Below are 21,668 nucleotides of genomic sequence, written 5' to 3' on the forward strand. Positions count from 1 at the left end.
TGAATCTTGAAGATGATTGTTCCCTCTTGATGAGGATGCCTTGTTGTCTTTTAATCTCATCTTCTCCTGAAAGATTTGTAAAATGTATCTGGATGTAACTATCCTGATGATGGATGTTTGATGTATGCCAAGATGAAATTTATTTGTTGTTTTATTGAATTTGTCCTCAAAAGAGGAAAAATCAAAGTCTTTATTGCACATGATGATGAATGCAAAGATGCAAATTTCATGTGTAATGTATGCATGTGTTGATGTATATGCGAAATATGTTAGGGTTTGAAGAGAAATCTCAATCACTGGTTGTCAGTCTTGATGACTCTTGACTCTGGAATCTTGAATTTCTGATTCTTGATCTTAGATTCTTCAGCATGCTTAAATCCAATGCAAAATGTTGATCTATGAGCAATTTTCAATCTATCCCTGACTCAGTTTGTCTTCATTTTCACCAGGGTGTACTCTTGAAAACCTCAACCTAAGATAATTTTTCCTTCCCCTCCCAAATTTTGCCCCACAAACGACTTCCTTTGCCTCATCTATGACCTTGAGCTTCGGAGTGATATTTGTTTAATTCCAAGGTATGCTTCCAGAGAACTTATCTTGTTTGAAAATGCTTTTCTTCCTCTGAATTTTCAAAATTTTGAAAAATATCAAAAGGTATTTTGAAAAATATTGCCCCCTTCTAGGTTTCACAATTGAAGCAAATCATAAAACAGGAGTTCATTGGATATCACCATAATCAAATTCTCTTTTAAGCTTTGATAGCTGCAAAGCTTTGACAAATATCAAAATCGAAAAGTTGATTTAGAGGTGGGTTTGTTTCATCGATTTGGTTAGGGCTCGCCCCTCTTTCTTGATTTAATATTTTAATCGGATGCTTCCAAAATGACACAACTAGCATAATCAATGGCTAGATCTTTCAGAACACTGCTGTTTCAGTTCTCTGAAATCTTCCGTTTGTTCAAGTTTTGTAAGCTCCTCTAACAAAGGTAGTGTAGAAATATCGGTCTAAAAATGAAATTCTTGAGTGCTCGTGTGTATTTGACTATAACAGGTGTTCTTAATTCCCTTAGTCCATTTTTACCGAAACTCCTTATTTAGATTTAATTTGTCGTTATCTGGCTAGCCGAATCCATAAAGCTGGGGCGTTCAACCAATTGGTTTAGAGGGACAGCTTAGTATTATAATCACTTTTATCAGGTTTAACGGAAGGGTTCGTCTCATCACAAAGTCTTTAGACAAAAGCAGTGGAGCAAACACCGAATCGCCAAGTGTCCGAGCTATGTCATGGATTGAATGTAATATATTCATAAAACCAGGGCTTTCGAGTTTCCTCTATAACCAATTGCCTTAGTGGAATAGCTCAGCTTTCGAGTTTCGTAAAGTGAACATAGCCCTATTAAGTTAGCATTGCTCTTCCAAATTTGTACTCCCAAATACTGAAGTGTAAAACAATCAAAATTCCTCTTCTCGATAAATGCATTGAGATAATATCCACAAAGATATATATATAACCATTAACACAAGGTCATCCTATGCAGTTATGAAGAAATTAGTCCTTTACACCCAACTAATAATCAAAGGAGTATTTTCATCATTTTCATATTCCTCGTCCAAACACCATGACATGCATATATCTAACAAGGAAAGCATCATATTTATGAAAATAATGAAACAAATAAAAATTTGAGAACCTTAAACCTTCGAAAATACAATTACTAATCGCTAGTCCAAAATGTTACTTTTTCTTATGGATATAAAGCTCCGTACTTGAATATGGCTCTCGATTTAAATATTCGGAACATCAAATTATAATAGAAGTTACAAAATGATGATTTTGGAGGACATAATTATCAAAATAGAAAGAAGGTAAGGTCTAAATATAACTACATTGTACTCTTAATAAGAGAATTCATGTTCAAACCATGAAATAATATTATTAAGAGCAACCTAATAAATGGTTTAAAATTCCGATCAACATTAAATATAGAAGAAAGGAAAACAAAAAATTAATTGTATGTAAAAATAAATTGCATATTGAGAATAACCTATTATTATCGTTTTCAAAACTAAAATTTACACCGCGAACTCAAATATGACTTATTTATGATCGATTTATTTATTCAATTAAATTTGATATACATAAGGCTAGATCACTCTTTTGTCTGTTTAATCTAATTTATCTCTTATTGCAATTTGAAATTGCATTTGTTAACATTGAACTTATATAAATTATTCTTGAATCAATTTAAACCTCCATTTATTTATTTTGTTATGTATTCTTTAACCTTCAACCATGAATCCTAGACTTCAAGAATGTTTGGTATATGTTGCACTTGAGAGCAAGTGGTATATCCATATGGAAAAACTCACTTTGAGCACATCCGAAGCCATATGAGCAATGAGAGTTGAAATAAATGAATTGATGGTTTTGCAATGAGAAAAGACATAAATACTCATATTTTTGTTGCAAATTTACAATTGGAACTTGCATTCTCCCTTCATGGGGTGCATCTCCATCACCTCTGATCTCATTCCATGTATCCACAATGGCCTCGTCTTTCACGTTCATCTGGCAACAAAATGAAGATTTTTGCCGTAGAACATTTGTTCCCATCAGACGATCTTCACCCCCACCTGCTGGCTTCGTTAGTTACCATTGCCTCTTTATGCAACCCACCATATTGATTCCAATCGGTAGATCTCACTGATCAGGAGAAAAATTAAAACCTGGCCAATGCAGATATCAAACCTACAGCCTTCGCATTATTAGCACAACACTCTAACCAACTGAGCTAATAGGCCTCTTAGTTCTCTTTTGACGAATTTTATAATTATTATATACCTGACATAATATATTGAAATTTAAAGGATAATTAGAAGTTGCATAAAATGGAACGCTAGAAGGAGGACTTGAACCTCCGACCTTGTGGTTAACAGCCACACGCTCTAACCAACTGAGCTATTCCAGCTTTTTGTCCCCTTTTGTGGAGGACGCAAAATTGACCTGGTTTGTTTGGTCGTGTTCTGAATTGATGTCTGATTGTTGGGTCTTTAAGGATGGTTGAACGAAATTTCAGTCGATAAATCTGAATTATATCAATGTGTTGTCTTCCTGATCATTTTGGTTACCTGTTTGGTGAATAGCATGGCGGTGTTAGTTCATGTTTTTTTTTTTGTATAGCATTATTACTGCATTTGAGAGTTTGTATGTCACTGGTGTCGTGTTTTGGGCGTAGGATTGTCGATTTTAGTTATATTTTGTGTGAAAGCATAGGTGTGATTTTGTGTTTAGGTAAGTGTGTGTATGATCTGAATCTCCTTATTTGAATCTATGTAAACTACTTTTAGTGGTTCTTATTATTATCAATAATTTTTGCTTTGTCAAAAAATATTTCCAGTTTGATAGAGAAACAAAACGATAATAAATTGCATTGTACAATTTTACATTTTACAATGTCAAAGAATTACATGAAGACATACATAACCTACATATAAAATTGTACAAGACTTGGAGCTTTGTATCAATCAGTGATTCCTATGATTGAAATAATATTTTATTCAGGCAGGAAGGGAAGCCTTGTAACACTTGTTCCTCCACTGTTACCAATTAGTGGCTTCAATCCGGTCTCATTTTGTAAATTCGATGTAGTTTCGAGGGACTTTGATGAAAGTTTTTTGTTCAGTCTATGAGGAAGAATTTGCCACCTTGGGTTAAGCTCAGTACCTGAGTTTTCTAATAATAGCAGTAAACTTTTAATTTCTCTAATGATAATACTAAATTTTGGTTTTAACTTCAATTATATCATTGGGTCTCTAGATTTTAATGGTACCATGACGTGGACTAATATTTCTATCACTTTGATGACATGGACAAAATGACATCATTTTAAGCTATGAAACTCTAGAGTTATATTGATTTTGCCATTAAACTTTTAAATATATTACTTTTTGACATTGAACTTTTTCGCTCGCCACTAGTAACAAATTGTTTCTCAACAATATTATGATATATAATGATGAGCAAAATAAAGGAAAAGAGAGTAAACAAAACAAACAAACAAAAAACACAAGTTAGTCGGGATAATAAGATAAAATATAAAATAAATATTGTGTATCTTATCACAGTATCTACCCAAGCATACATTTATTTGAAGCAACAATCTTATCTAGACATGTATTCTACCCACATGCTTGAATTATGAACAATCAAAACCTAGCCATGTGATATCTAGTTCACATGCTTTTATTCTTATAAGAACAATCTATTCTATGAATTTAAAGGCAAAGGTTAGGAGATGTTCTTTCTTCATGTACTTATAAATTCGGAAAGTGTTTCGGGCTAATTTCTGGTGGGCATGGGTTTACTATATGCAGAGTTTCAGTTCTAAGGTAATAGGGGTACTCGAATTGTCCTTATTGTGGGTTCCCCCTTGGGCTGCCGAACCCTCGATCCTTATCCATTATAGACTTAAGCGGGTCGAGTTCAATTCAAAGAAGCACATTCCTTATGTCTACACGGAGGGCTACTTACATAGATCATAAGTGCATGTACTTCGGAAGTGATTCACTATCCTATACGGAGGGCTACTCACGAAGGCACTAGTGACTGACCACCACTTAGTGGGACGAAGCTCGGGTATAGAGCTCATGACATGCAAATGCACGTGACGTGTGCAAGGAATAACTCACAAACCTTTTACCCAAAAAACAAAAAAAAAGTCAGATTTATTTCAAAAAAGTTAACTATCTGAAAACAATGAAACACAAATCAAAACATTAGTGCAATTATTTACAAGAAATCAATAAAAGATTATGCATGATTATGAAAATTGAAATAATAAAGAATCATAACATAAACAATGGTTCAAATTTATAAAATTCCATCGACTATGACAACGTGTAATCGAATAAGGCTTGACTCTTATAGGTCCCCCACCAGAGTCGGCAAGGTGTCATAACCATTTTTTTTAAATAAATAAATAATTTTAAAAATAATTATGACTTTATTTTAGAAAATTTGGAGTCACCATCTGTTAGGATTTTCGGAAGCTCGAATCGACAACCGAAACGGTTTGCAAAGAGGGGTCGGAACGGTTTTGTGTTTAGGGAGTAAGGAGATTGAAAGATAGAGAATTGCACAGCGATTTATAGTGGTTCGACTTTCTTAATCAAAGTCTACGTCCACTACCTTAGCTCCTCACCAAGGATTTTCCAACAAATTCACTAATTTGTTCTTTCTTTTGAGGATAAAGAGTAACCTTACAAATCCCTCAAGAGTATACCCCAACTCTTGAGAATACTCTTTTTCCCAAAGAGAAGATTACAAATTTGCAAACTTACAAGAAAACCTCACAAGGTAAGATGTTTGCACAATTCTAGAACAAGAAAAGAACACTCAAAGATAATTACAAATGAGCACAAATGGTGTTCTTGAAAGCAAAATGAATATTGAAAGGAAAATTGGCTTGATTTGCACAAACTTGGTGTTTGATGCTTTCTCTCTTGTTTCTCTATAATTTCTTGTTGATCAAGGGCTTCAGAACTTGTTTAAATACACCTTGAATCACTTCTGAACGTTGGGGATGATTAGTGAAGATCATATAGCCGTTTTAGTGTGAAAACAATTAATAAAACAGTTTGGAGCGTGGGGGGAATTGGTACCCCCTATGGGGAATCGGTTCCCTAAGTGTAAAATTCAAATATTTCGACCTTTGAACAGGGGGGAATCGGTACCCCCTATGGGGGAATCGGTTCCCTCCGAGCATTCTGGAAATCTCGGAGCCAAACCATTCAGGGGGGAATCGGTACCCCCTTGGGGGGGGGAATCGGTTCCCTCTGAGCAATCTGGAATTTTTGACTTTGAAATGGTTCAAAATACTTTGAAAGATTTTTTTGAAATTATTTTAAGATTAAAACTTAATTTTACACTTAAGTAAGGATTAAAAATGATTTTTGAAATATTTGGAGTAATGTTTTGATATTCGAATAATTATATCGAATATACTTAGAAAATCATTTTGGAAAATCTTAAAATTCATTTAACTTAATTTGTTATATCGAATATCAAAAAGTTTTCACAATCTCCCCCTTTTTGATATAACAAAACATTTTAGTAATTTTAAGATTTTGAAATCAAGTTTTGAAATTACTCCCCCTTACTTTAACACTTCTCCCATTTATCATTTTAAAAAACACACTTAAAACACACTTCTCCCCCTTTTTGTTAAATCAAAAAGATTCAAATAAATGTGAAAAATATTAAGCCAATTGATTAGGTATATGTATGTATAAGCTGCTAAGATCACAATCAAGAGAACCGTTAGCCATTAGTTCCATAATCAAAATTCATAAACAATGTGATATGGTAAAATTGGTCATATTTGCTAATAATGATGTAAATGATGCAATAATGAATAAATCACACCAAACATATAAGTTCACACCATCCATAAATTCAAACATTCCAAAATATTCAAAATGTTAAAACAATAAGTTTGGAAAACAAAGTAAAACATTTAATCATATATCCGGATCAGGAGGAGGAAAACGAGCTCGCATAGCGGCCATTTCGTTAGTGAGGTCATTAATACGTGCGTTGGTTGCTTCATTATTTGCACGCATTTCCCAAAGAATTTCTAATTGTTGAGCTCCCATTGTGGATAAATGGGACTCTATAGAATTAAAGCGCGAATCCATGGTCGCATATCGGTAATCAAATGTCTCCATAAAAGATTGAAAATATGGAGGCATTTGAGTAGATTGTTGTGCTTGCTCTTCGGACTGCTCCTCGGCCTGCTCAGGTTCATCGTCAGCTTCATCGATGTCTCGCATTAGTTGCTCAAGCTCGAGATCTTCGTCAGCTTCGGGTGGAGCTTGTGAAGAACTAGCTCCCGGAGTAGTTGCAGAAGATCGAACCCATTCCACAGTTTCCTTATCCTTAATCCATCCCGCTCTCGTTAAGGAAAGAAGGTTAATTTGTTTCTTAAGAGGAAAAACGGCATCTAGACCGACTCTAAGCCCAGCTTTGGAAAACAGATTACTCAAAATACAACCGTAAACAAGAGATGAACAAAGTTTTTTATTAGGAACAAGATTAACGGTTTCAACAATTTCAGCAAAAATAATCTGAGGTAGGTTGATTTTAATATTGTTTTCGAAACAATGTAATCACCAAAGATCTAAGGCTCTAAGAGTAGAATAACGACCTCCAGATGGTCGAAACCACCAAGAAATCATTAGATGAAGAAAACGTTCATGAAGGTCTAGGACACTTGCACTATCCCTTCTTTTATAACGAGATCCTAAAACCTATTTTTCATTTGAAATCCCTTCATTATCTAATCCGAATGTATTGGCTATGTAAGCCGAGTCAATATATAAGAATTGTCCTAGAAGGTAGGAACGAAATCCTATGGTTTCGAATTTAGTTTGGTCTTTAACACAAACGGCATTAAAATAGAAAATACGAACAAGTTGATGGTAAACGATGGGTTCAAGGTCAAAGAGTTTATCAAATTTCCACTCTTGTAAAAGAGGAAGATATTTAAAATTGATAGCTAACATAGCTTGACGAGAAGGAATACGTTCTTCCCGGATTTTGTAAGAGTCGAAATATTGATAATACCAAAAACGATGATTTCTAGGACCAGGATGATTGAAACACGAATTTTGGATAGTCAAATTAGGATCAATAGGATTAGGATTAGAAATTGGAATAGGTGGAGGATTTGGAGGTGGATTTGGTTGTCGGTGTGAACGACTAGATGAAGACCTAGCACTTTTAGGATTAGACATGGTGAAGGAAATCGGAATAGATTGGATAACCTGCAATTTTAAAAACAAATGTATGCAATTCAATTAATCCCAAAACTCAATTGAGTCCTCAATATTTCAAGGTTCTCTAAATCAATCCTAATGGGCAAAGTTTTTGAAAAACTTTTGAAAAAAATATGGTTTTGAGAAACATATATGTATAGTTTTCATAACAACAACATAATTTAATCAAAACACAATGATTTGAAAAACAACAATTTTTTTTTAATTTCGAAAATTTAAAATTTTTGGAAAATTTTTGTGTTTTTGATGAAATTAGTTGTAACATCTAGTTTATAATCACTAAACAATCAATGGCCGATCACTATTTCAACCTAGAACTAATTAAAACTAATCCTATGTTCAAATCAATGAATAGAGAGTTTAGAAAAATTTACCTTGAAAGATGAAGATGAGGGATTTAGATGTTGTTTGCACGATTTAATGATGATTGCAAGTTTAGGAGATGATATTTGAAGTGATTTCCGATTAAAATCAATGATTTGAGGCAAGAATGGAGATTTGAGTGTTTGAGGGTGAGAAACGGCGGAATAGGTTTTGGGGTTTGGGATTTGGGTTTTTTTTGCCGATTTTAACAGAACCCCAGGGGGTATCGATTCCCCTGTGGGGAATCGGTTCCCTTCAAAGGGGGAATCGTTCCCTCATGGGGGGATCGATTCCCTCTGCACCAAAATGCTAAAATCCGACTTTTAAGCACATAAAATGCTAATTAATCTTCTCTAGTGGTATAGGCAACTCATATATTGAAAAATAATTATGTTCAAACAATTAAATTAATCTTTAATCGATATTTGAACATAAAATTAATTTTCATCAAGAATCATAAACTCCCCTAACTAATAGCAATGAATGCATCAAAAATTACTATTATGAGCATTTTCAGTATTTATTAAAAGTGCTGAATTATTTTAAACACTAAGTGAAGATAGGTCAGTTAAACCTAATTCTCTCCTAAGTGTCCAAAACCTTTCCTTATCTAAGGGTTTTGTAAAAATATCCGCTAATTGATGCAAAGTATCAACATATTCTAGAACTACATCTTCTTAGTGACATGGTCTAATGAAGTGATGTCTTATTTCAATGTGCTTAGTTCTAGAGTGTTGGATGGGATTTTTAGTGAGACAAATAGCACTAGTATTGTCACACTTGATAGGAATGGTACCTACTTCAATTCCATAATCAAAAAGTTGTTGTTTCATCCATAAAACTTGTGCACAACAACTACCGGCTGAAATGTATTCCGCTTCAGTGGTAGATAATGCAACACAATTTTGCTTCTTTGAAAACCAAGAAATCAGCATATTTCCAAGGAATTGACAAGTACCGGAGGTGCTTTTCCTATCTAATTTGCATCCTCCATAATCCGCATCAGAAAAGGCATGCAAGCTAAAGCTAGAGTCTCTAGGATACTAAAGTCCTAAACTAGGAGTGTCCTTAAGGTATCTAAAGATTCTCTTAACAGCTAGTAAATGTGATTCCTTAGGACATGATTGAAATCTAGCACATAAGCAAACACTAAACATAATGTCCGGTCTACATGCAGTTAGATAAAGCAAAGAGCCAATCATTGACCTATATAATTTAACATCTACACATTTACCTCCTTCATCTAAGTCAAGCTTTGTTGAGTTAATCGATCGACGGAGGGCTACTTACGAAGATCATAAGTGCATGTACTTCGGAAGTGATTCACTATCCTATACGGAGGGCTACTCACGAAGGCACTAGTGACTGACCACCACTTAGTGGGACGAAGCTCGGGTATAGAGCTCATGACATGCAAATGCACGTGACGTGTGCGAGGAATAACTCACAAACCTTTTACTCAAAAAAAAAGTCAGATTTATTTCAAAAAAGTTAACTATCTGAAAACAATGAAACACAAATCAAAACATTAGTGCAATTATTTACAAGAAATCAATAAAAGATTATGCATGATTATGAAAATTGAAATAATAAAAGAATCGTAACTTAAACAATGGTTCAAATTTATAAAATTCCATCGACTATGACAACGTGTAATCGAATAAGGCTTGACTCTTATAGGTCCCCACCAGAGTCGGCAAGGTGTCATAACCATTTTTTTTAAATAAATAAATAATTTTAAAAATAATTATGACTTTATTTTAGAAAATTTGGAGTCACCATCGACCTTTGGTTTAGGTATGTCAAATACCTTTAAACGTCTTTTAAAACAATTTAAAGAAAAATCATTTTTTACGATAAAAATTGGTCTGCGTTTACCAAAGATTCATTTTTAAGGGTTCGGGAGTTGATTACGCTTGGGGAAGGGCTAACACATCCACAGCTCCCAAAATTGGTACCTCTCGATTATACATTGTCTAAGTAGTGGAATTTTATAAGTTTGAATTCAAAATTTAAATTGTGATCCTTTTTATTTCGATGAAATGAGTGAATTTAATATTAAAATAATTGAATTGATAAAAAATGACTTAATTCACTCGATTTTATTATAAAGGATGTTCCCTTAGTACGTGAATTAACATAAATCAAAATCCAGTTATATTGTACGTAATTTCGTTAATCCACGACGCGAGACAACATTACCTTTGACCATTTTAGAAAACAAAAAAAAAACAAGTGCAATAACATATAAATGCAATAATAATAAAGAACAAAAAAATAACGAGTGAAAATATCCGTCATGACAAATAAATAAAATAACTTAGAAATAGTAAACAAATATATACATAAGATAAATAAAAATGAAAATCTATGGTTATTAAAATAATGATGTAAAAACAATATATCCAATTTAAAAATATATACGTATAAAATATATAAAAAGTAATATTTAATAAATAATTATCTAAAATGAATAATATATATATAATTAACTTAATAAGTAACTAATATAATGAAATTATTTTATAAGAATAACCCTCGAAGGGAACTCCATGTATTTAAAGATCTTCCATAGATTAGTCGAATATTTAACCATGAATCTCATAAACTTTATAATATTAACCATGTCATCATTTTTTTATAAAAGTTCATAATACAATATATAAACTTCTATTTTGAAAATATTTTAATATATATATATATAAGGATTTAAGTGGGATTGGATAAATAAATAAATAAGATAAAAAATAAATATAAAAAGTGTTATAGTACTAGTACAACACCCATACATATATACATAAATACATATAAAATAATAATTACAAATAAAAATAAATAAATAAATAAATAAATAAATAAATTATTTCATACAAGGAAAAGTACAATGACCAAATCAAAATTACAAAAAAAAAGTGTAAGGGGCATCGAAACATTTAACCTTAATATTTTCTTCTTCTTATTTTCAATAATGGTGGTTAGAATAAATATTAAATAAATTCAGATGACCTAAAGCATAAATATAGCTACTTCCAATGCAACTACAAAAGGACTAAAATAAACCAATTCTCAAATTAACAACCTAAATCAAACATTTAATCATAATACTTATATATGCACGATGACTAAAATGTAAAAATGAAAACATTTGAACTTTGAAATTGTAAAATTTCATTGTATTTCATGACCACGATAGGATACAAAGTATGAGGGACTAAACGACTATTTGCCCCTAAAAACCCAAAAACAGGGCATTAATTGAAATATGTTAAGAGGTTCTATTTAAATACAATTCAGAGCATTTTTCGTATTTTAATTACATACCAACTATTTTTTTCCAAAACAAACCAGATTGTCCTATAGTTACTGACGAGTCAACCTTAATTGATGATAGCTGGTGCTATTGCTGCACTCCTTACTCGACTAATCTCCGCCTTTACCTACGCGTGAAATCAGCACATGTTAAATACTTATTTAGTGAGACATAGTATTGTAAAAAAACATTTCTATATACATAAGTATATCATGTTTATTTGGTTTCGAACTACTTCGTATCATCCATAAGGATTATATAAATCCCTATTGTTTAAACCAAATTTCTTTCATACTATCATCGTAAACATTCTTAGTATGTCCAACATACCTTTCTTTCAGTACATGTTTCTCATTATTCTTTAGTAATTATTCATTAATCTCATTTATGACATCCTTTTATGCTTTTAATGTACCGTTATGCATTTCATTTATGTCAAAGGCATATTAGCCTTTCATCTAATTTGCATAATTGACACCTTCATGTCCAATACACAGCTAGGCCATTAATCTTTTACTCAAAGGTATTTAGCCTTTTATCTAACTGTCATAATTGTTACCTTTCTATCAAATGCACAGCTAGGCTATTAATATTTTACTCAAAGCTATTTAACCTTTCATCAAACTGGCATAATTGACATCTTTCTGTCAAATGCACAACTAGGCTATTAATCTTTTACTCAAAGGTATTTAACCTTTCATCAAACTGACATAATCGACACATTTCTATCAAATTCATAGCTAGGCTATTAATCTTTTACTCAAAGGTATTTAACATGTCATCCAATTGGCATAATTGACACCTTTCTGTCAAATGCACAGCTAGGCTTTTAATCTTTTACGCAAATATATTTAACCTTTCATCTAACTGGAATAATTGACACCTTTCTGTCAAATGCACAGCTAGGCTATTAATATTTTACTCATAGGTATTTAACCTTTCATCTAACTGGCATAATTGACACATTTCCTTCAAATGCACAACTAGGGTATTAATCGTTTACACAAAGGTATTTAACCTTTCATCTAACTGGCATAATTGACACATTTCTGTCAAATGCACAAGTATGCTATTAATCTTTTACTCAAAGGTATTTAACTTTTCATCTAACTGGCATTATTGACACATTTCTGTCAAATGCACAGCTAGGCTATTAATATTTTACTTTAGAACAGTTTTTATGCTAATAATTATTCATAATATCAATTAACGCTTTAAATTCATTATAAATTCTATAGTTTGGACACATAGTACCAATACAAAATTTCACAGTCTTATTATAATTTACGTAGGTTGCACACACACCACCAACACAGAAATTCATATAATTTCTTAGTTTTTGCACATAAAGTGCCCATATGGAAATTCATAAACTAATTATGAATTTCTTAACTTTTTGCACACAAAGTGCCCATACGAAAATTCATAAACTATTTATGAATTTCTTAACTTTATGCACACAAAGTTCCCATACGGAAATTCATAAGCTTATTATGAATTTCTTAACTTTTTGCGCACAAAGTGACCATATGGAAATTTATAAACTTATTATGAATTTCTTAACTTTATGCACACTTAGTGCCATTTGGTAATCATCATACATGTATCAATCAATCATACATCTATTACTACCGTAACATATACGTACATAATAAATGCACTCACCTGGCTTTCCTTGCTATTGTATCCCAAACCGCAAAGTTGATTACTCAAGTACTTTGCCTTTGCCTTTAGTTTTGCTTGATTCGGGAGATTGATTTCAATCTACTTAAGCATCCATTAAAGACACGTATAATGTCAATTGTTAGTATATTTAGGGTTGTTAATTTTTCGGTTTTAACCGAATTAACCGACCAAACCGAATTAGTTCGGTTAATTCGATCGGCCACCGAATTAGTTCGGTCGGGGAACGGTTAATAAATATTTTAAAATTCTGTTAACGGTTAATTCGGTTCGAAATTGGTTAATTAACCGAAATTAAATTTTAAATATATTATATATAACATATGGGCTCAACCCAAACCATTTTAATAACTTTTAAACCTAAATCAATATTAATTAATTATAAAAATCCATATAAATTTCTATTTTATAATTTTTTATTATTTAAATTAATTGTAAATTGTTTTTTTGAATTAAAAAATATTCATTTTTTATATAAATTAGAAAATTTTAAAAAACTTCGGTTAATTCGAAAATTAACCGAAATTTATTCGGTTCTGTTAATATTTTCAAAAGAAAGTTTGGTTCGGTTAACGGTTAAAGAAAAAAAAGTTCGGTTAATTCAGTTAATGGTAATTTGGTTCGGTCAGCCATTGTTTTAACTGAATGAACACCCCTAAGTATATTTCCTAACAATTATACTTAAACAATACTCAAAAGTACATATTATTAAATTTCTATAACAATCGCAGCTTATCTTAACATTTCTGGCTCAATAGTATCGATAGCACTACCATGGTATCGATACTACTACACTATGGTACCGATAATACGGTATCGATGTCATTTTTGCATTCTTTTATCAATGGTACCGATACCTTCCTCACAATATCGATACCCCCTTTCGGTATCAATACTTCTTGAATAAGTATCGAGACTACTAAGTTGTTCTTCCCATTTTAAGCCTATAGTATCGGTACTGTTCTATCAGTACCGATACCTGAACCCAGATTTTCCAGTTTTCAACCCAATTATTACCCAAATTGGGTCAAATTTCCCTATGTTTACTCCCAACAATACTATTAAACTCTTATTTACTTATCCATACTAACTTTCCTTCATTTAGATTCTTAAATCATCTAAAATCTTACAAAAACATTTAGATCTAAGAATCACACCACTTTTTCTATCATGTTCTTAAACCCATCCAATGCCCTTAATCTCTTATTTACATATTTGACAAGTCAAAAATACTAATAAATATCAGCAAAAACTTATATTCTAACATAACACTCAAAAACCTATTTTCTTCAATCTCAAATATCTCATCCATCTCTTAGTTTTAATCCCATATAATCCTTCCTTAAGCTTTTGTCAAACTCAATTCTTCAAAAACTAACAAAAAACGAAAGAATAAACTAACAAATTGAGATCTCACCTTTAGCTATGGAGGAGGGCTATCCACGTGAAAGAATAAGAAAAGAGTTGACTTAGTTAACTCACTTCCCATTATTTCTTTACTTTAATACCTTAATGACAATGAATTTTAAATTCATTTTATTCTAAATGACCAAAATGTCCCTTTTAACCATCCTTTGTTATAATTAAGTCTAAACCACTAATCCAACTCATTTCTCAACTTTTATCATTTAATCACTTTAATCCTCAATTTTTAAATCTTGTTAATGAATTCCCTAATTCAATATTTGGGGCATTACAAAAACACTCACCCTTTTCATTTTATTTCTTACCTGCCACCTCTCCCATTCAAAAAGGGAGAGAACCCTTTCGAGCCTCACTGCCTTTCACTTCAAATGACCTAAAATATGGTTGTTCTCAACTCAATTTAACCTGATTTAGAACCCCGAAATACCCTCCTTTATATTTCCCTCACGAGCCCTCTCGAGCCTCGTCTCCTTTCACTTCAAACGACCTAAAATATGGTTGTTCTCAATGCCGTTTAACCTGATTTAGAACCCCCAAATACCTTTCTTTATATTTCCCTCACGAATACCTCCTTTAATCAACCCAATAGACCACTTTTTCCTTTAATCCCAAAGAAAACCGAAGATATTACCTCTAGTTTGGATGATAGTGGCTACTATGTATCAGATAAGAATATCTTTTTCTCCTCCCTTTTTAGTGATTACTCTATATGGTTTTTTTTCTTTTTGTTCTTTTTTCTTTTTTCTCTCTCTGTAAAATTTTTGGATCATCCCCCAAAAGTGGTCCCCTTGTTTCGTTTATATATTCAAATCTACTGTTGCATGTTATCGTTTTATTCTAATCTTGAGATGGTGTAAGAGTGCTCTGTTTTTTTTATTGACAACCTGGCTCTTTGCTTTTTATTTGTCATCATTCGAGTAATATATATATGTGTGTTTTTTTACTAATTTTTTGTCCTTTTCGCTTGATTGATGAGTGCTGATGGTCGACTGAGGTGACAGTGGTGATTGGATCAGACAATGACTGTGGTGAGAGGGGTGGATAGTGGCAACACGACTACATTGGTAGTGGTAGTGGTAGTGGCAGCAGGGTAGGTGGCGGCATGCTTCAATCCTTGGGTTATGATGAAACCCTATGATCCCTTCCATCTGGGTCGTTGGATCAAGGGCAGATCCAACTACTAGATCTCTGGCGGCTAGGTGATGAGATAAAACCCTAATTTACATCGCGAACTCAAATATGACTTATTTATGATCGATTTATTTATTCAATTAAATTTGATATACATAAGGCTAGATCTCTCATGTGTCAGTTTAATCTAATTTATCTCTTATTGCAATTTGTTATTGCATTTGTTAACATTGAACTTTATATAAATTATTCTTGAATCAATTTAAACCTCTATTTATTTATTTTGTTATGTATTCTTTAACCCTCAACCATGAATCCTAGACTTCAAGAATGTTTGGTATATGTTGCACTTGAGAGCAAGTGGTATATCCATATGGAAAAACTCACTTTGAGCACACTGGATGCCATATGAGCAATGAGAGTTGAAATAAACGAATTGATGGTTTTGCAATGAGAAAAACAGACATGCATACTCACATCGTGTTGCAAATTTACATTTGGAACTTGCAGTCTCCCTTCATGGGGGCCATCTCCATCACCTCTGATCTCATTCCATGTATACACAATGGCCACGTCTTTCACGTTCATCTGGGAACAAAATGAACATTATTTTGCCGTTGAACATTTGTTCCCATCAGATGATCTTCACCCCCACCTGCTGGCTTCGTTAGTTGAAACATTGCCTCTTTATTCCACCCACCATATTGATTCCAATCGGAAGATCTCACTGATCAGGAGAAAAAATAAAACCCGGCCAATGCAGAATTCAAACCTACAACCTTCGCGATATTAGCACAACACTCTAACCAACTGACCTAATAGGCCTCTTAGTTCTCTTTTGACTAATTTTATAATTATTATATACCTGACGTAACATATTGAAATTTAAAGGATAATAAGAAGTTGCACAAAATTGAACGCTAGAAGGAGGGGTTGAACCTCCGACCTTGTGGTTAACAGCAACACGCTCTAACCAATTGAGCTATTCCAGCTTTTTGTTTCTCTTTGTGGAGGACTGAAAATTGACCTGGTCTGTTTGGTGGTGTTCTAAATTGATGTCTGATTGTTATGTCTTTAAGGATGGTTGAACGAAATTTCAGTCTATAAATCTGAATTATATCAATGTGTTGTCTTCCTGATCATTTTGGTTACCTGTTTGGTGAATTGCATGGCAGTGTTAGTTTCATTTTTTTTTATTTTTATAGCTTTATAACTGCATTTGAGAGTTTGTATGTCACTGGTGTGGTGTTTTGGGCGTAGGATTGTCGATTTTAGTTATTTTTGTGTGAAAGCATAGGTATTATTTGAATCTCCTTTTTTGAATCTATATAAAATACTTTTAGTGGTTCTTATTATTATCAATAATTTTTGCTTTGTCAAAAAAAAATGTTTCCAATTTGATTGAGAAACAAAACGACAATAAATTGCATTGTACAATTTTACATTTTACAATGTCAAGGAATTACATGAAGACATAAATAACCTACTGTCGTATCCGTCTTTCGGTTGGGCCCCAAATTGGGCTTCGACTTGGATTAAATGAATTGGGAGTCGCCACCGATCATTTATTTGAAAGCAAACGGGTTGATCGTATACCTTATTTCTTACCTAGTCTTCGTCTTTCCAAAGATGTGTCGGATTCGGGAGTTGGTTACAGTCAAGGAAGGGTTAGCACCCTTGAACTGCCCTTTCGGTACTACGTAATTTCCAGTCAAGGACCAAAAGGGGATTAACCCCATTTTACTCAGAAACACACGGGTCTGATGGATAAGCGGGTCGGGTCACGGTTCGAATATGGGCTATGTATAAAGCCTAAAAACTCTTTTAATTCTTCATTCTTTTCATGTTTGGATCAAAGCTCTCCCCTCCCCTCAATTTCGTTTCTCCTTAATGTTCATCCAAGAACGAACAGGCGTCGTGATTCCCAGAACACGGTCGCCGCGCCGCCTCACCGCCGCCTTTAATCAGCGCTGGTCGCCGGTCATCGGCGGCAAAAGTATTTTTTTTTTCAAAAGATCTCATCGTTCTCGTTTCGAAAACAGATTTTGTTTTTTTTCAAAATGGGCCTCAGGGAATCGTAGATCTAAAGAACTAGATCTGGTTTTTTCCCATTTTCATCGACTTAAAAAAACTTTTGCTTCGAGTCAATGAGGAAGAAGATAACACATGCAAGCCAAAAAAAAATGACATGCAAAGAAGGTACCTTTATTTCGAGTCTAGTTTTCGCAGATTACAAGCTTTTTTTTTGCACTTGATTTCCTCACAAAATCTCTCGGTAATCTCTCATATTACTTGTTAATATTGTGTGTATATCGTGTAAAAAAACCCCTATATAAATCGTGTTACATGTATTTATAATGAAAACACAAGCCTATTTTAGAGTTTTAATCCAAGTAAAAGTGAGTTTGGGTTGTGTTTATTGAAGTCCTAAACTAACACGCTGCTTTGCTTGTTATTGATGGGAGTCGAAATCCTCAGTGATGGTTGCCTTGGAGGTGTGAGTCGTGCGACTGTGGGAGTCTTGCTGTGAAACTCGGTGTCGTGGGGTTGAATCCATGTGGCGTAGAGAAGAGTGAAGAAAGCTAGGGTTTTAAAACCCTAGCTGGACCAGTTCGTGGGTTTGGTTCTGGTCATGTGTGGGTTGTCTGCTGGGCTTGTTCTTTATTTGTATTTGGGGCTGAAAATGTAATAAAAATGAATTTTAAATATGTTATAATATATAATATTATAGGTATACATTATGTAATACAAATAAACCATATATTATAAATAATAACACATAAATGCAAATGTAAATGCCACATGGACGAAAATATGTGTCGACAGCTGCCCCTCTTTGACCATAGTCGTGTAACGGGTGTAGGGCAAAGTTTAAAAGACACAATTTTCGTCTAACATGAATATATCAAACACCATCCATATAGGGGTCAATCCCCATCGAATATCCTCTGTTGTAGAGTTGAAATCTGATGCTGAGACTGATGACTCCCTCGTCGTGAGGTTGAATTGTGAATGGCTCTTTAGTTGTGAAGTCGGGTCCATCTTGATGTAACATAGAGCTGAATGAGATCGAACTCGAAAACTTCTGTGATAGCTAGCTTTTCTCGACTTAAGCTATGCTGCTTGAAAACGTGAATGGCTCTTTAGTTGTGAAGTCGGGTCCATCTTGATGTAACATAGAGCTGAATGAGATCGAACTCGAAAACTTCTGTTGATAGCTAGCTTTTCTCGACTTAAGCTATGCTGCTTGAAAACAGTTCATTGTCACTAAGGCACGACTAACCCAGATCTTCTTCTTGACTTGAAAACCTCGACTGCAACCTGATAGTAGTGCGATTGATGTGTCATCGAGCTGAATGGAATTGAACTCAACAATTTTGTTGATAGATAACCCTTCTTACCTTGAGCTATGCTGTAAATTTGATTTTCCTTTAAAGGTCTTTGGTTGGCAAATAGCCCTTCTTGACTTAAGCTATGCTGCAAATTATGTGCCTTGGAGTTGAGCGTAGTCGAACTCGAAGGTCTTTTGTTGGTAGATAATCCTTCTAGCCTTGAGTTATGCTACAAATGATATGCCTTGGAGTTGAGCGTAGTCGAACTCGAAGGTCTTTTGTTTCAAGAGAAACATTTTCAAAGGTTTTTTGTGTGTGTTTCAAGAGAAACAATCTCAAAGGCTTTTTGTGTTTCAAGAGAAACAATTTCAAAGGTTTTTTTTTCAAGAGAAATTGTCTCCAGGGAGGCAAAATTTTGTTTCAAGAGAATCATATTCAAAAGTTGGTGTTTCAAGAGAAATTGTCTCAAGGGAGACGAAATTTTTTTAAAGTAAAACATATTCAAAATATTTTGTTTCAAGGGAAACCGTCTCAAGAGAGACAAAACTTTGTTCTAAAAGAAACTGTCTCAAAGGAGATGAAATTAGTTTAATGTAAAACATATTCAAAGATTTTGTTTCAATGGAAACTGTTTTCAAAGTTTATGTTTCAAGAGAAATTGTTTCAAGGGAGACAAAATTTGTTTCAAGGGAAATTATCTCAAGAGAGACAAAATTTGTTTGAAGGGAAACTATCTCAAGAGAGACAAACTTCATTTCAGGGGAAATGTTTTCAATGTTTATATTTCAAGAGAAACTATCTCAAGGGAGACAAAATTTGTTTCAAGGGAAACTATATTAAGAGAGATGAAATCTTGTTTTAAAAAAAACAATCTTGAGGGAAATAAATTTTCTTTCGAGTAAAACAGTCTTAAGTGAGACAAGGTCTGTTTTAAGAATGACAATCTTGAGGGAAATAAATCTTCTTTCGAGTAAAACAGTCTTAAGTGAGACAAGGTTTGTTTTAGTTTGTTTTAAGAATGAAAATCTCAAGTGAGATGAATCATCTGCATTAAATGAGACTGTCTCAAGAGAGACAAAATTTGTATAGGAAATGTTGAATCTTGAAGATGATTGTTCCCTCTTGATGAGGATGCCTTGTTGTCTTTTAATCTCAGCTTCTCCTGAAAGATTTGTAAAATGTATCTGGATGTAACTATCCTTATGATGGATGTTTGATGTATGTCAAGATGAAATTTATTTGTTGTTTTTTTGAATTTGTTCTCAAAAGAGGAAAAATCAAAGTCTTTATTGCACATGATGATGAATGCAAATATGCAAATTTCATGCGTAATGTATGCATGTGTTGATGTATATGCGAAATATGTTAGGGTTTGAAGAGAAATCTCAATCACTGGTTGTCAGTCTTGATGACTCTTGACTCTGGAATCTTGAATTTTTGATTCTTGATCTTAGATTCTTCTACATGCTTAAATCCAATGCAAAATGTTGATCTGTGAGCAGTTTTCAATCTATCCCTGACTCAGTTTGTCTTCATTTTCACCAGGGTGTACTCTTGAAAACTTCAACCTAAGATAATTTTTCCTTCCCCTAAATTTATCCCCACAAACGACTTCCTTTGCCTCATCTTTGACCTTGAGCTTCGGAGTGATATTTGTTGAATTCCAAGGTATGCTTCCAGAGAACTTATATTGTTTGAAAATTCTTTTCTTCCTTTGAATTTTCAAAATTTTGAAAAATATCAAAAGGAATTTTGAAAAATATTGCCCCCTTCTAGGTTTCACAATTGAAGCAAATCATAAAACAGGAGTTCATTGGATATCACCAGAATCAAATTCTCTTTTAAACTTTGATAACTGCAAAGCTTTGACAAATATCAAAATCGAAAAGTTGATTTAGACGTGGGTTTGTTTTATCGATTTGGTTAGGGCTCCCCCTCTTTCTTGATTTGATATTTTAATCGGATGCGACCAAAATGACACAACTAGCATAATCAATGGCTAGACCTTTCAGAACACTGCTGTTTTAGTTCTCTGAAATCTTTCGTTTGTTCAAGTTTTGTAAGCTCCTCTAACAAAGGTAGTGTAGAAATATCGGTCTAAAAATGAAATTCTTGAGTGCTTGTGTGTATTTGACTATAACAGGTGTTCTTAATTCCCTTAGTCCATTTTTACCGAAACTCCTTATTTAGATTTAATTTGTCGTTATCTAGCTAGCCGAATCCATAAAGTTGGTGCGTTCAACCAATTACTTTAGAGGGACAGCTTAGTATTATAATCACTTTTATCAGGTTTAACGGAAGGGTTCATCTCATCACAAAGTCTTTAGACAAAAGCAGTGGAGCAAACACCGAATTGCCAAGTGTCCGAGCAATGTCATGGTTTGAATGTAATCTATTCATAAATTCAGGGCTTTCGAGTTTCCTCTATAACCAATTGCCTTAGTGGAATAACTCAACTTTACGAATTTAATTTCTTAAGATTGTCAAGAAGAACCTGTTATAGTCTAGGTGTTTTTTGAAAGTTAAGGGATCTCATCTTTAGAGTTCAAGTTCCAAACAACTAACCTAAACTAGATTTGCTTACTCGA

General features: G+C 33.3%; 2 non-coding genes across 2 annotated transcripts; both read right to left on the reverse strand.

Moving 5' to 3' along the window:
* Positions 1–2,895: 2,895 nt before the first annotated feature.
* TRNAN-GUU lies at positions 2,896–2,969 on the reverse strand. Its single transcript has one exon. It is a non-coding gene; the product is annotated as a tRNA-Asn (tRNA).
* A 13,697-nt stretch (positions 2,970–16,666) lies between these two features.
* On the reverse strand, positions 16,667–16,740 carry TRNAN-GUU. Its single transcript has one exon. It is a non-coding gene; the product is annotated as a tRNA-Asn (tRNA).
* Between the last annotated feature and the right edge of the window lie 4,928 nt (positions 16,741–21,668).

This window comes from Hibiscus syriacus, unplaced genomic scaffold, assembly GCF_006381635.1.
Source record: "Hibiscus syriacus cultivar Baekdansim isolate YM2019G1 unplaced genomic scaffold, ASM638163v2 tig00111213_pilon, whole genome shotgun sequence".
NCBI lineage: Eukaryota > Viridiplantae > Streptophyta > Magnoliopsida > Malvales > Malvaceae > Hibiscus > Hibiscus syriacus.